We start from the raw sequence: 15585 nt of genomic DNA on the forward strand, positions 1-15585 counted from the left end.
CTGGGATTAATGGGGGACTGTTTTTCCCCTTTTGATTGCGTAAATGAGGAAGCTGTTGACTCGCATGGTACTGGAAAGACATATGTGCTTCATTATCTGGATTCCTTGTATTGTTTCAGCTTGTCGTTGCTGGCTGGGAACACGCAGCCTTGAGCTGTTCCCATTTTTAAAATGCACTTTTTTCTGCCCCAGATTATTGCCAAGTGGAGATTTAAGTACACTATTACTTTTATGGAAGACTATTAAGAGTTATTAGATCCCATTAGAGCAGACTATGCTCTTTAAAAAAAGAATCCTTTCCTTTATTTTTGAACAACCATTTATATTCATTTAAATCTGACAGAATGTTTGTATCAATGCAAACACAGTTAATTATATCTTAGATCAGTGAGAACATTTCTTGTTTATTTTTAAAAAATGTTTTACTAGTCTCCCCTAAAGACTGTGTTTTACTTATGTGGCTTTAAAGCAAGTCTGAACCATCACGGGTGCTAGCTGCACTGGGTGTTCTGGCATGGATGGCATAGGAGTTGGAGAAAAGTGATTGGAAACTGAATCCCAGCACAATCTGTGCCTACTTTTATTAGTTCAGATTAAGTCCTCAGCTCATGGACACTAAAATATCAAGGGCACTCTTTATATCAGTAGAGGCAGGATCAGACCCTACATTACAGCAGGAATATGACCTAATGTTATTGGCAGAAGTCACTACCAGTAAGAACTGCACACAGCACCCGTTCCTGGGTGGTTGTCATTTTTTTAAAGACAGGATGAATGCTTGGATTAATTGCTACTCTGTTCCAAGTTTACTTCATGCCTACTCCTTTCTTTACAGTTTAGATCCAGTTCTCCAAATTTCTATGCATTACTCGTTCGTCTCAAGTCATTTTCAAATAAAATGAAGGAAACATGTCTCAAAGGAGTAAAGAATTGTACGTGCTGACACTGTAATGTGTTAACATCTGAAAAACGTCTGAGAGATTAGCTCTGACTTTATCCCTTCCCTTATAGCAGCATTTGTGGTAAGCAACGTTCTCAGCAGCCCAGACCTATAGGTTTGATCTGCTTAAGCTGTAATTTGTATGACCCACTTTGGGAAGAATGGTATGTCTTCCCAGAAAATACTCCATTTGTTCCCTTCCCTTCCCTTCCCTTCCCTTCCCTTCCCTTCCCTTCCCTTCCCTTCCCTTCCCTTCTTCCCTTCCCTTCCCTTCCCTTCCCTTCCCTTCCCTTCCCTTCCCTTCCCTTCCCTTCCCTTCCCTTCCCTTCCCTTCCCTTCCCTTCCCTTCCCTTCCCTTCCCTTCCCTTCCCTTCCCTTCCCTTCCCTTCCCTTCCCTTCCCTTCCCTTCCCTTCCCTTCCCTTCCCTGACACACTGTGAAGAGATGACTAAATGCTGCCACAGGAGGGAGAAAAACAAACAGGAAAGAATTAAAAGGGCCTTGGATAGGGCTGTAAAGCATAAGGCATAAATTATTCAGCTCTTCCCCTCCCTGAACTCTCTTGCAGCCAGCACATGCACACCACCTCCCTTCTGGATGAGCCTTTGGCATGAACGGCAGATCACATTAATGCTCCATCATGTTACCCCAGCAGAGCATCGCTTGGCAAGATGCTGCAGGATACTCCCTCAAGAAAACTTTGAAAGAACAATGCTGCACGGCTGAACTAGGTAGCGGAGGGGAGGGAGGGAGGGAGAACGTGGGAGGGGGAGAAACATCCTGGCTATGTGGGGAATCATGTTTGAAACGGCTTCTCAGAGCATAAAGCGAGTCTAGGATTAGAAGTAATTCTTTAAAAAACATATATGCTCCTGGAAAACTACCTGTAGGGAGTTTGTGCAGGAAAGAATGCGGTTCCTGTTTTTCCTTTCAAAGATTGACTTAACAAAACAATCAGCCACATGAAAAGGCAAAGAGCAGAGTTCTCACGTATGTTGTTTGACTGTTTTTCATTATTATTCTTAAGGCATGCTCTAAGGAAAGCAGCTGGAAGGGTAGTAGTTATGCCTGAATCATAGCTGTCCTGCCTTAACTTTGTCCTGTCTTCACTTCGTCCTTTTGTGCTTGGTTTTTAAAGCCCTTAGGTTTTGTCTAGACTAGGAAAAAGGTGTTTTTTTCAAGAATAGATCTTGTTTAACTAAACAAAAGCCAACACTTGAACAACATTAGGATCATGCTTTAGCAGCTTTAGCTTAGTTCAAGAGGTGGAACAGAACACGGAAAGCAGTCTGAGGAGACAGGAACAAGCACGGAGCCTTCAGCATTCTGCTGAAAATCTTGACACTGATGTTAGGTAGCAAATGGATGCTAATAAGAAGACACTTAGTAACCTCGCTGAAAAGCTGTGGGAAAAGAAAGAGAACAAGGACTTAACACAGAGGTCAAGAATAAGGTTTGGGAGAGTCACGAGGCCTGGAAAGAATGTTGGAGGAAGTTGAAAGAGATAAAAATATATTTATTTTGTATTCTAATGGAGTCTGGAAGTGAATATATCACTGTGTTCAACAGTGGGAATACATATGACAAGAAAATTGGTTTTGCCTCAGAAAAGATTAAAAAATTATCGTCTCATATCAGACTACAGGAAGATAAAACAAGCCATAGTAGAAATCCAGCAGGAAAATAACATGGCTGTGAGGCAGGCCCACCGCTGCTTTCATCTGTCCCCCAAATTGTACAATACAGATTTTTGATGGGTTTAAGCTTCAGATTCTTTACTTTCCTGACTAGTATGCATGAGCTGAAAGGAACACCATCTGGACAAGGTCAGTTCAGCAGGAGTGGTAGTTTATAGAAACTGGAACAAATATTGGAATTATAGTCGTTCTTTTTTTCCAGGGGAAGGAGGGGAATGGAAATGGAAAAATGTCGGTGAAGAAAAGCATATAGGGCCCAAAATTCAGAGCTGAGGAAGTCTGCAATGGAGAATCTAGTTGAGACAGCTGTGCTGAGGCTTACCTAACCTAGGGCTGACCAAGCAACTTCCATGATGTCATATTTTGCTCTGATGGGCCATTAAATTAGTTTGTTGCTCCAGTCCTTGCTCCTGACACCTATTAAATCTACAGCTTTTGAGTTTGGAGTTGTCAAGGTAGCGCTGCATCGGACACTAACGGAATCTGTGGGGATTTTTGGGAATGAGACAGACCCTGCACAGAAGCTCTTTGCTCTTTTCTTGGCTGTCTTTTCAGGATATTTTTTTTTCTACGCATATTCTCGGCTTGGTTTAGAGAACCAAAGGAATAATTTACTATCTCTCCTCTGTATGTACTGTTTAATGCCAGATTAAACTAGGAAAGCTGGTTTCTGGGCTTGGGCCTATACTTTTCCTCTGCAGTCTTGCAGGAAATATTGCGCTTAATTTCAAAAGAGTAGAGAAAAAATATTTATTTCTACAATGTTTATACTATTAAAAGGCCACATAGAGGATCCATTCATATTTACAATAGTCACAAGAACCTGCAAGTGTTTAATGTCTTTCATGCCAAAGGAACGCACAGCTACCTGCTCTGCATTTGCACTGTAGATAACAGAGATCTTCTACAACATTCCGAATCCCAAGCTACTTGCAAGACATAGCACTTATTGGATACAGATCCCATCTGCTTTTCTCGCAGCAGGCAAGTCCCAGCATCTGTTTCCCGAGGCACATCCAGATAATGCAACCTGCTACTTTATGTGGCTGGAGAAGCAGAGATGCAGTCTTGCAATACTCGTGCTGCTTGACAAAGGCCAATTATTTTGAGTAAGTCTTTTAATGAAATAAAAACTGACTAGCAACTAAGAGACTGACTAATAAGTTGCTTCTCACTTCCACCAGGAGCCTTGAAGTGCAGGCCAGAATCCAGGAAAGATTTTCTGGAAAACGAAGAGAGACCCAATAAAGTCTCTAAGCCTGGGCAAGTCAATAAACTGTCACAGTTGCCCAGAAGGAATTGGCTTGTCTTAGATAAACTTACAAAAGGCCCTGAAAAAACAGAACTTTTTTAAATAGCAGAGATTAATTTTCTGACTTCAAAGTAGTATTAATGCAGAGCTTGGCTAAGGTTTCCTGTGCAAGCAGTTTCCCCCCGAGCAATGATTTCAGAATCCGCCTTGTTTTAAGGCTGGCATTTGCTGCAGCTGCAGACCTGGAGTATTTTCGATCCCCTGTGAGTGCTGGAACACTATCCAACAATTAAACCGCAACCCAAAAACAATCAAACATCTGTTTGGAGGCAGGCTGCTCAGTGACTGACATTCTCCTGCCAGCATAAACACTATAGCTGCTGAGTGATTCCTGCCTTTTGTGTGTGTGTGTGTATGTATGCACTGCTTGTGTGGGTTTTTTGTTCCTGCAAGCAGTAAGATTTTGTATGTGTAAATATGCTGAAGAGCATTTTTATTGCAATATGTGAATGTGCTCATATAGTTTATTTGTGGAAGTATTTTTGTTGACAAGAACACACATGTTTGAGCGTCAGCTTGAGATCTGGTTATTTGTGTGCTGGAAGTGGCTTTGCAGAAGGCAGATGAGGATGTGGACTGCGAGCCTGGAATCAGGTATGTGTTTACGCAGTGCTGTGTGTGTTGGTGTATGTTCATTTACAGATATGTACTTGGTTTTATTTGGGCAAAATTAGCATTATGGCTGCACGTAGGTTTATGTAGAGGCAAATATTTTGAAGTGTGTGCACGTGTACATGTAGAACTGTATCTGTTAGAGGGTTTGTGCTTTTTGATGGACATCTACTCTACACCTGATCTTCAGGTTCTGCCATTGAAGTAATCAGCTACTTGGGCCATAGTCGATGTCCCTTATTGTAGGCCCAGGAAGGCAGGTAACAAACTGCTGGAAGCAGTTCAGAATTGGGTTCAAAAGAACAGCTAGGGCTGGCCCTGATGTAATCTCAGTCTCTCTAAATCTAAAACCCCTGATTTCAAAAACTCTCTTGGGACTATGGCAGGGAATCAGAGGATGATTTGACTCAAGGGCTAAGTGATGAATACTGATGTTAGGTCTGTCTGCCTAGAGGACAAATTACTCTCCTTCCTAAAAGCACTTACAGACTCCATGCAGGTAGCAGCTTTTGTCCTATTTTATTTATAGACTTCAAATAAGCATGGGCTGTTGATGGCCAGGGTAGAGTAGCATGCAAATGGCATTCATTCCCAACAGGAACTCCCTCCCTATAAAACTAAGATCAGCTTTCAGAAAATGCAATTGTTCCCACTCCCAGCCAAGTGACAGCTTGTGCTGCTCCTACCAGTTCTCCCTGAACCCCCAAGGCCTAGAGACTGCTGCTTGCCGTTTGTGGTGCCTGTATATACCTAGCAATATCTGAGTCACCGCCATAGGTGCTAGCCACAGCCTGCTTGCTTGAAAACATCAGCATCGCAAGTGACAGAATCTGGGCCACCCACTGGCTGTATTTCTGGAGCATTCCTCTGTCTAGGAGAGAGCAGCTAGAGTTTTTTGCTTTAGACGATTTCTCAAATATCCCATTGCTGAAGTATAAGAACACACTGTTACAGGAAAGAAAGATTTGATGATCTTCCCACCGTGAGCCCCACAGCTTAACTTATTGTTATAATCACCTATTCTTTTGCACCAGCCTTATTTTCCTTTTTACCAGTTTAAGCTGAGAAAGTTTACTAGAAAATAGCTTTGCCTCAGAAATCATAGGAGGTTCTATTGCTTAGCAGAGGGCAGAGTACAGAGCACAGAGGGTAGTAGTAAAGCACAGGGGATCAGTATTCTGCCATGTCTGCTACCCAGGTGCTGTAGAACACGAAAACCATTTTATCTTTCTGCAACAAAATTTCCCCCTCTGTCAAATGGGGAAAGGATTTACTGTGGTGAGAGAGAGACTTGTGCAACATGATGTTTACTACTTCGAGACACTTGAACTCAAAAAAGCTACGGAAGAACACTATTGCTATTACATACTGTACTGACTACAGTGCATGTACCTGAATTACAACTGCAGAGAAAGCAAGCTCTGTCCCCAACAGAACGCAGCATCGCCTGAGTTCCAGGATCTGCCTCTACCTCTGACTCCACAATGGTTGGCCTCCACGCTTTAATCAGAACAATTAAGATTCTTTCAAGTATGGAGCTTGTGGTTAGTCATAGTCTGGAACTGCACCCCTATTTATGGCTAGAACAAGCTGCGTGGTCACTGAATTGTGAAGCTCCTGTAGGTGAAGGCGTTACATTCTCAAGCCAGACATTGCATGAGACATGTCCACTTGCCTGGGGACAGCAGAAAGACTGCTCTGTAACGTGCAATGCCATTTTCACTCCTCACTTCTTCTAACGCAAGACCCATCAATAGGGTGTAACGTGGTGATCATGACAAAAGGCCCTTTGTCAGCATTAGCAGCTGCTCCATTTCTAACTCTTGTTTTCCCACAAACTCCAACTCTAGAAAAACATGAAGTGCAACTTAAGGAAGCTCTCAGCTGTCTACCACTTTGTTCGTTTCCAAAACAGATGTGAAATAAATTTTGGTCTCTCTTCTATCCCCGTCTTGTTTGTCTCTAAATTTTGATTGCGAGACCTTGGAAATTTGAACTGTTCCCTTAAAATTTATTCCTTATTTGTTGCAGGAGTTTTGAGTGATATTTGAAGCTCTTCTACTTTGTGGATTAATGTGTTTATCCTCCCACTAATTAGTCCAAGTCTCAGAAAGCCCCAAACTTTAACTTTTGGCTCACTATTCAGCCAACCAATAAATAACGTGAGAGACATCAAAACAAACAGTAAGATATAAACTTAATAAGTGTGTAATGTCTTAAAAAAAAAGGAGTGCTCAGTGAAAATATAACAGGATAAATTCACAAGCAGTGAAATGAAACAAAGCATATGAAATTCCAGTACGACTACTAGGAATAATGTATGTGAAGCTAGTAGAATAGTCTCCCATTGGAAAGGACAAAGAACTAGTCACTTGAACTACTATGGACAAACTAATAAATGCTAGACATCTTATAGGTGTGTGCAGAAGTTACTTTCATAAAAACAGACTGAAGATGCTAAGTGTGGTTCCTAGAGCCAAGAAAAACAAGTAGAAGTTACACGTGTTACCAGTCATTTGCTTCTCAAAACTCTGATTTCTGCATACATTCTCAGCCACAACTGTTTGCATTATTCTGTCCATGTTGTAGAATTTTTTCCTTTTTAGTCAATAACCTGAATCAAAAATCTGACATATATTTCTTTTGGGAATAACTTGCATAAAAGCGCACCTGACTTATCTCTTCGAGAAAGTGGAGGTTATTCAGATCTGGAAAGGTATTTGCCATGCAAAGTCTCATCTAGGCTGACAACAGCAACTTCCCATACTCTGTCCTGGGGGGGAAAGGGGGTGTCAAATCCTCACATCTGCCGTCCTAGTGCACAGCTGTGAGTTTTCCAGGGAGAACCATCCCTGCTTGCCCAGCTGCCCTTCCATTCACTGTCACTCAACAAGTAACTATTTCACAGTCCTCACTGAAAACAATAGGACCTTTCAGCAATGAAATCAGATCTTGACTCTGATAGGAAGGCAGCTGTGAGACACATGAAAGCTTCTGCTTGCTGCCTCTTCCTCATCTCACAAGGTTCAGATTCAAAGAATCCTGGTAAAACATCCACAGCCCCTTCAGAAAGGTCAGTGTTGCAAAGGAGATTCTAACCGTTTGGTACCCTGCAGAAAGATATATAGGCAGACAGGTAAATAGGTCACTAACAATTTAGGGAGATGAGTATACATGGAAATAGATAGAATATAAAAAGAAGAAAATAGACCAAGAAAGAGCACTGAATTTCACTGCTTTTTTGATCCCAAAAGAGAGACCCCATGCTTTATAACCTTGAGGTATCATTTCTCCCATTACTGATATTTAGTCGCCTCTGGGGCAGAAGGCAGAAGCTTTTAACAGCACTCGGTTATACTATATACCAGTCTGCCACAAACTCCTCCCAATTCGTTAGGGCATTGACTACTTTATAACCTTGGAGGGAAGAGCATCACCTGTTAAAACAGCACCGCTATCAATAATCTCTGCAGTTTCCCTTGAAGGCTGTTTTCTCATCTAAGAACTGATGAGGTCCAACACTATTTTAACTTTCTAATTATTCTAATTTCAGGACATTACTGCTGCTGATTATGACATACACTGCACCCAGAAAACGGATGGATTTCGTTCCGACGGGTGTGTCAATGCTGCAGAACGGCACTTGGAGTTCAGTGTACAAGCACAGCATCGAGAAGCCGGGAAAATTAACCCATGTGGAGCTCTGTGGTAATGTGGCTAGATGTCTTCCAATACCTAAACTCAGTTATTTACAAGCACATTGAGTGATTATACTTCACTGCAGCCTCTAGCATAAATTATTCGGAGAAAATCAAGTGTAGGGGAAGAGCTGCTGTTCGCACAGAACTACAGTTAATAGAAAGGCTGTTTCTTTTTTATTTCAAGAGAATATACCGACTACCCTTCCAAATGGAACAAAACCAATGCATACACTGTTTTATCGGGGATTGGCCAGCCTATGATCTCTTTTTCTCTTTTAAATACACTGAGCTGTTTCCAAGCACAGGGACAGGTCAGTGCTCATGTAGCAGCACACAGGGCATGCTTGCCTAGCCTCTAGATGAGCCGTGTGTTACCCTCACCTACTGCCATTTCTTCACCTCACCCTTATTCTTGCAGTCTCTCTTCCCATTCTCTTTTTCTCCTATTTCCTGCTTGCATTCTGTCTTCAGTCTGCTCCTTCCTCCTTTGCTATGTTCACCTGTCTCCACCAGCTAAGCCCCATTTCAAACAAAGGAACAAAGAGAAAACTGAAGTTTTCCATTCCAGGCAACACCATGACTTTAGCTAGTAGCCATCTCTTTAGCACAAAATGCCTTAGTCCCCTTCTTTAGGGTGCTTATTTGACTATCATGCCTACAGAAGTAACGTCTTCATGACAGGCCAGGCACTAGAGCAGAACCGAGCTGTGATTTTACTGAGGTCCTTCGGGACCTGCCTGATGGGCGCAGCACTGCGGTCCCTGGAGCCAGCGGGAAGGTGCCTTGCAGACTGCAGGTGCGATTCAAGTGTGCACACAAGGGGAAGGAGATTTAAGGCCATGAACAGAATTTCTGCCATACCACATGCAAATATCACAGCCATCCAAAGTAACTGTGAGGCTATTTCCTCCCTTATAATTGGACCACTTGCTTTCCTTCCTAGCAAAAAACAAAATACACATTTTGAAATTCAAAATATCTTATTTTAGACTAAGAAAAATAATGACAATAAAGTAGACATAAAGTCTCCAGAGAGATCCCAGTAGCACTTTGTAGGAGAGTAACCGTATATGCTTCTCTTTTATAAGAACATACAGTAAGTTATGGAAACGAACCAATTAGCCACAAGTACAGCATTCAGCTGTGATATACAGAAAACAAAAGACATACTGTGTCTGCAGCCTATACAAACAGTTCTTGACTGAGATCATTGTGAGCAGTGATAAACGAAAAGAACAGAAATTATCCAGCTGAATGCTGATAGCACCTTCATAAGCAGGCTGTGTTTGGCAGTGAGGTGATAAACAAATAATACACATTTCAAATGTGATATTGCTGACTCTTGCCTTGTATGGTACCTTCAAGGATATTGGACAAAATTCAGAGGCCACTGATATGCTTCCTCTGTTTAGAATATTACCCTGCCCACATGGCTAGTAGGTCATATTTCAAGGCTTATCCAGTGTGATGCCAGTTCTGCACTCCCATTTTTATATCATCTTCCTATCTCGTACCACAGCGATTGCCAGCTCCTACGCCCCTCCTGAAGCGCTTCTCTGCTTTCCCCCCACCTCCTCTGTTGCTCACTTTGGACTTCACTAAGAGTAAGTCTGCTCATGCAAACATGCCTGCTCCGAGTAGTTACTTATATGACAAATAACACATTGTGTGTTCCTTTGTCTTTCTTTTATTTCTCAATTTCATATTTCAGTTTTGATTCGCTCGTATGTTTTGAACAGATTCCTATTTTCTACTCTTGAATAACGCTCCTGAAAAAGCATCTTGTGCGTATAAACGCTACCTGCTCTAGCACAACGTGCATCCTGGAGTTACCTTGCTGTTACTTCGCAGCTGGGGGGTAAGATTTTGCTACGGCTAATGGAGGCAAGAGTTCTTTAATTCATGAGGTAAGGATTTAGCTTTTACAGCTCTGAAGCTCGAGAGCTCAATCCCATTTACGACCCAAGGGAGGAGCTGTTATACAGGATCCCATGGCTGATTTCCATCATGCTCACATTGCCTTCTCATCATCATGTATTTGAATTGTTACCCCATATATCCTATTTCCCCATGCCAGAGAACTCACAGTTCCTCACACCAGAGAAATAAATGTCCACGTCTTAATCATTTGTTTGAAATGGGTAGGAAAAATGTATTACAGTGAGGGATTTTAATCTTTGTACTGTCTGCTGAAGTTTCATGCAGCCAGAAACACACAAACAAAAAATTATTCCAGTTTACAAATGATACCAATCAAAACCTCAAAAACTATTGTATCTGGCATAGTGGAATTTTTGAGAAGTGAAAAGAAATTTATTTAATAATAAAAAAATTAGTGGTGTCGGAATATTGCCTGATAGTATTTGCTTTGAGAAAATAAAGGCTGAATCAATAATACACATACTTTGTGCTTTAAAGTGGACAATTTCACTATGACAAAAACAATTATAAGACAAAAAAGCTTACAGGAAATAACTTAAAAGAAAAATGTGAATAATATTTGCAAACTACATAAGAGCATTTACTTATTGGGAAAAAATGCAATCTCACTAGCGTAAAGAATGTTAGTTAACAGATAAAACCATTTATAAATGGTTTATAGGGATGCAAAAGTACTCATACAGCCAAGTCCACAAAAAGCATAGATGAAATAAGAGAAACTGATAGCAACAACTATAGATTAGAGTTAGAAAGCGTAGAGAATTTAGAACAGAAACAAAATGAAACAAGGAGAATAATGAACAGTACTTATCACCTGTAACAAAAAAGTATGAGTTGCTCTGTAAGGTTTATACAGAAAAACATATTTTTTATCGTATTCAAGTCTAGGCTTATATATATTTGGAAACAATGAGAAACAGCAAACGATGAGCTCTTAATGCAATACCACATTCCACTTCTAGCACCACTACCGAATCTGAGGCAGGAATGAATAGAGAGAAATTACACAACAGATCATATTAGATGATGACAACAGTCTTTTCTGGTCTTAAAATTCATATATCTATTAATTACTAGGTAGCTAGCCTGACTATGCTGCTGCTAGCAAAAGTGCAGCTGCATCATTACTGGAAAATGGGACGAGCTATGTACACAAATAGTGCTAGCGTTCAAGCACGCCTGCCCAGATCCTCCCTGCTAGTCCATTTAGCGCATTCTTCAGCCTTTATCATTCAAAAGGCTGCACTAAAATCTGCTGAGCTTCACTGTGTTCTGGATCAGGGTTAATGCAATACCTCGGTTCTAATGGCAATTAAGCATAGCACTCTCTTACACCATGTCACGCATCTGAAATGTAGCATGCTGTAGTAAGCCCACTCACAAGAAAACATCTCTCCTGCATCGTTCATGGTTATACGGTGGTTGATAGGAGCATTATAAGAGCCCTCGAAAACCGGCTTGACTGTAAGACAGTAATTAACTTTGCATTTTATTCCTTTGGCTACAGTTCATTCTATAGAACTAGTCCACAACAGTAATTTATCTTTGCTCTTCTTAAGCATTAGTGAGAATCGGGTAGATGAGGTGGTGGTTACTTCATTTGTAACCGAGGAAGAATTGGAGAGCAATACGGTTCAACGAAGAGGCCATACTGGGGTCTCTCATGTCCTTCTGAGAAACTGATTAAACACGATTTTCAGTTTGTGTAAAAAACCCAGCAGTCCCACGGACGTAAGTGGTTCTCATTTATTCATCTCCTGAAATTATTCAGGCTATTGTCACTAGATGCAATTTGTGAATTGCCTTCCTGAGGTGCGAGGTAGGAGCGCTGGGGTGGGATGGGGGCGGTGGGCTATTGCTGAGAGGTGAAACCAGAAAGACCTAACCATTTCTCTAGGGATTGCAATAAAAAGGCAGAAGGCAGATGTGAAATTCTTTCAATCCTGTATAACAGAAACAAATCTATTTCCAGAAGATTGTTTCAGACTATTTCCTTATAGCAGAGGAAAAAAGTTTTCTTAGAAGACCTAAGCTTTTTTTTTTTTTTTTTTTTTTTTTTGCAAAACTTCCTGAAGTGCAATAACTCCTAAATTTTTTTAGCCTAATTCACAGGGAAAAATTGGCCTTCCCAAGACCACAACCTTATGCCTTGCTTGCAGTTTGCTCCTTTGGGCTTGACTGCTGTGCTAGTTAAACAAGACATTGGTCAGGTTTTAAAACACCATCTTATGATTTTTTTTACTTTGCTTTCAGCTTTCTGAAAGGTTTCCAAGAGTACCAGGCAAGGAAATGAAATCTTCATCCCAAGGAAAAGATCCCTTTCCAAAACTGTTAATCTTTCCTTATGACATGTTTTGGAATACAAACGTATCCAGAGGGGGTTTATTCAGCGATATGCTGTGTTCATGCGAGCGATCAAAATGGGATTTATTACAGCGGTACATATGTTAACAATAATTCAAACTTTTATTCACCCTGTGTCACCACCACAGCTGCCCTTGGGTTTCCTCCTGGCCCCACCCAGTGCCACTTGGAGCACGAGCAGACACACGTATGCGTTACAGGGAGCGATGCTTTGCGTTGTTATAGAGAACCAGGCTTCCTTTAGCCTGCAATATTATCATAACAAACTCATGGCTACACGCTTTCGAACTGTCACTAGGTTACATTCCATATATGCTGGAATGGGCAGAATTAGAAAGCAGATCTGGTTTCTACATATCACTTCTGATTCATTTTTGCACTCCGGAGACTGAAGACAATTACAGAGCCTCTGGGCGATGCAGATTCCAGCCGTTTGTAGGTCTGCCCCACCAGCACCTTCAGCGCAGCCGTTTAAGGGTGTTGTATAACTGAACGCATGGGTAAGTGAAGACAAGAGGGGCTTACTAAGTTTAATATTAAAGTGGCTTAAAAGCGATGAGTATTTTCTGCAAAAATTCTTAAATAAAATTTAAAATTTCATTTCTCAAGACATGTTGTAAAGATTAAATGGAAAATAGTTGTTGCACTTCCCTTTTCAGTCCTTTCTCATGTCTTTTTTTACTCTAACAAAACATTAGCAAACACAGCTAATGGGATTATTGCATGTATAATTACGGAAATAGGCAGTAGAAGGATGATTTTAACTTTGCATGGAGCACTGGTAAGACTCGCATATCTTATAAAACTCTCCAACAACCCTATCTGAAAAATTAGAAAAAACACAAAGAACTAATACAGGATGAAATTATTTGATGTCTGGAGAAAATAGCTTGTACTAACAGAATTATTAGACCAAAAAAGCTATTTAATATATCAAACAGAAGATTGACAAGTGACTTAAATGCAGCATGCAAGATGAAAAGACTAGGTGTGAGACGCCTCTTGAGCCTCGGAAGAAGCAATGGCTTTAAGCTGAAGCTAGAAAAATGCAAAATTTGAAATACAGCGTTTGGATTAAGCCCCTAGGAGCTTACCTCTTACCCACAGAGGAAATACACATTTCTCCCAAGCTGAATGCTGAAATACAGGTTCTAACTTTCTCTAGTCTTTGACCTGCTCTTTGAGCCTGACAGACTTTCCTACTGGGTAAGACCTTCATTAGAGTAAATAGTTTAGGATTCAGCACTTGGCTGATGGCTCACGCTCGCTTGTGTATCCAGGCTTACATTCAAACTTCCTCCCACTACCATTGCCTCAGCTGAAATCCCCAAAGAAACATCAAAGGAGGAAAATCTTTTTTTATTCATTCAGAAAGAGAAAGCCTCAAATGGCACTTGTTTTCTGCTTCGAAAACTAAAACACTGAAACTCATTACATGGCTAAGCACCTCCTGATGGCTCCCATGCTTTCCATAGCCTCATCACCAAACTTCTGATCTCTCTCCCTGCTCCTTCCTCGTTGCGCACGCATCTTCAAACAATTGAAATGCACTTGCTTTGCATCCGTGTAACATTGCCCCATCTGTAACATTAACAGCTCAGAAATGGAATCCAGAAACTAGGCAACATGCCAGCAGCTGAGTCATCTTCGCTCTTCTTCACGAGATAATTGGGCTGCACTGTACTGCGGGATGGTGGGTGCGTTAACAGGGAATGAACCTACGATGTGCACGTCAAGGAGGGCATGTTTTACTCAAGTCTTGATTCTGCAAATGCTTGAGCAGTGCACAGAAGAAAGCACAGAGCTGAATGGAAGTTGTGCTAGGCGTCCTCTGTATTTCATCTCAGCTTCTCTTTTCTCCCTACGACCACGGGCCCACCATCTTACAGAAGTGTTGAATGAAACAGGAACAGAATGTGGACAGAAGAGAGATGTCCCTGTAGGACCTGGGCCATATGTGATTCTGAAGAAATCAAGTACTTCTGAGTTCACTCCACATTTTAGCTTCGCCTCTTGCCCTCACCGTCCATGAGGCAAAACAGGATCAGAACACTAATATAAGGCACCCAGTTCCTTGGCTTTGAGTTTGGAGAGTCTGGAAAGACCCCATGGTTCCCCTACAGATGCGAGCAAATCACATTTCATTTTTTCAGGGTCACTTCTCATTCACTCCAGAATTAAGGGAAAATCAGGACTATTTCTGGTGGTTACGGGTTAAGTGTCTGGTAAGGGCAGGAAATCATCAGCAACATCAGAAACAGAATGCAGTTCCCTTGCATCCTCCAGTTCACTTTGGCAACAGTGCTCTCAGTATCTACATCCCATTCATTTTTTCCTGTATATTTTGAAATGTAAAATAAAAGCTATGTTCCTGCCCTTCCTCATCATTTGAAAAAACAAAGAAAAGAAAAAAAGAAAAGGCGGGGAGGGATAGACACACTCTGAGGAAGATAAATGTCATTACTTTAATCTTCCGGATTGGAAGAAAGATGCCGCACTCCAGGATACTCATGGAATTCAGGTTCTAGATTACTGTCTCTACAGTTGCAATGCTGCCTAAAAAAAATCAAAGCCTTTATTATTTGGTGCTGTACAAATATGTAAGATGACACAAGATATGAGATAAAATGTTGATTTTTATTCTAAAAATTAGATGCTAATTTGATCTTCTCAAACATTAAATGATGCCTTTTATTATCTCTATAACAACCATCTAACAGCAGGTTGTTTTCATCTGTATTTGTTATAAAGAGCATGCAGATCCAAAATTTTAATGCTTTTTATATCTTAATATGAACTGAAATATCTATGAATTAGATATCTGAATTATTATAAGAATATGGGCCTTAGCAACATGAACAAAATACAGTACTTACTATCTGGCCGACATAGGTCCTGATTACTAATAGAAAATACAGAACGTGTTACAAGTCCCAGAGGAGGAGGAACTCCCACAGCTTTCAAGACTCCCTTGCTGGATGAAACAAAACCAGAGAGGGAGTCAATACTGACTATGAAA

The 15585-nt window shown here is 41.0% G+C and overlaps 1 protein-coding gene and 1 long non-coding RNA gene across 12 annotated transcripts in view; one reads left to right on the plus strand and one right to left on the minus strand.

The window, feature by feature from the left end:
- LOC148056030 (uncharacterized) overlaps positions 1 to 15585 on the minus strand; it is a 178853-nt gene that overhangs the window by 87515 nt on the left and 75753 nt on the right. The gene's annotated exons all lie outside the window — the stretch shown is intronic.
- On the plus strand, positions 1533 to 15166 carry LOC148056031 (uncharacterized). The gene is made up of 4 exons (XR_015704359.1): positions 1533 to 1670; positions 8114 to 8268; positions 10001 to 10168; positions 12456 to 15166. It is a non-coding gene; the product is annotated as an uncharacterized LOC148056031 (long non-coding RNA).

This window comes from Nipponia nippon, unplaced genomic scaffold (genome assembly GCF_047370975.1).
Source record: "Nipponia nippon isolate SJK-2023a ecotype South Korea unplaced genomic scaffold, ASM4737097v1 scaffold_19, whole genome shotgun sequence".
NCBI classification, from domain to species: domain Eukaryota; kingdom Metazoa; phylum Chordata; class Aves; order Pelecaniformes; family Threskiornithidae; genus Nipponia; species Nipponia nippon.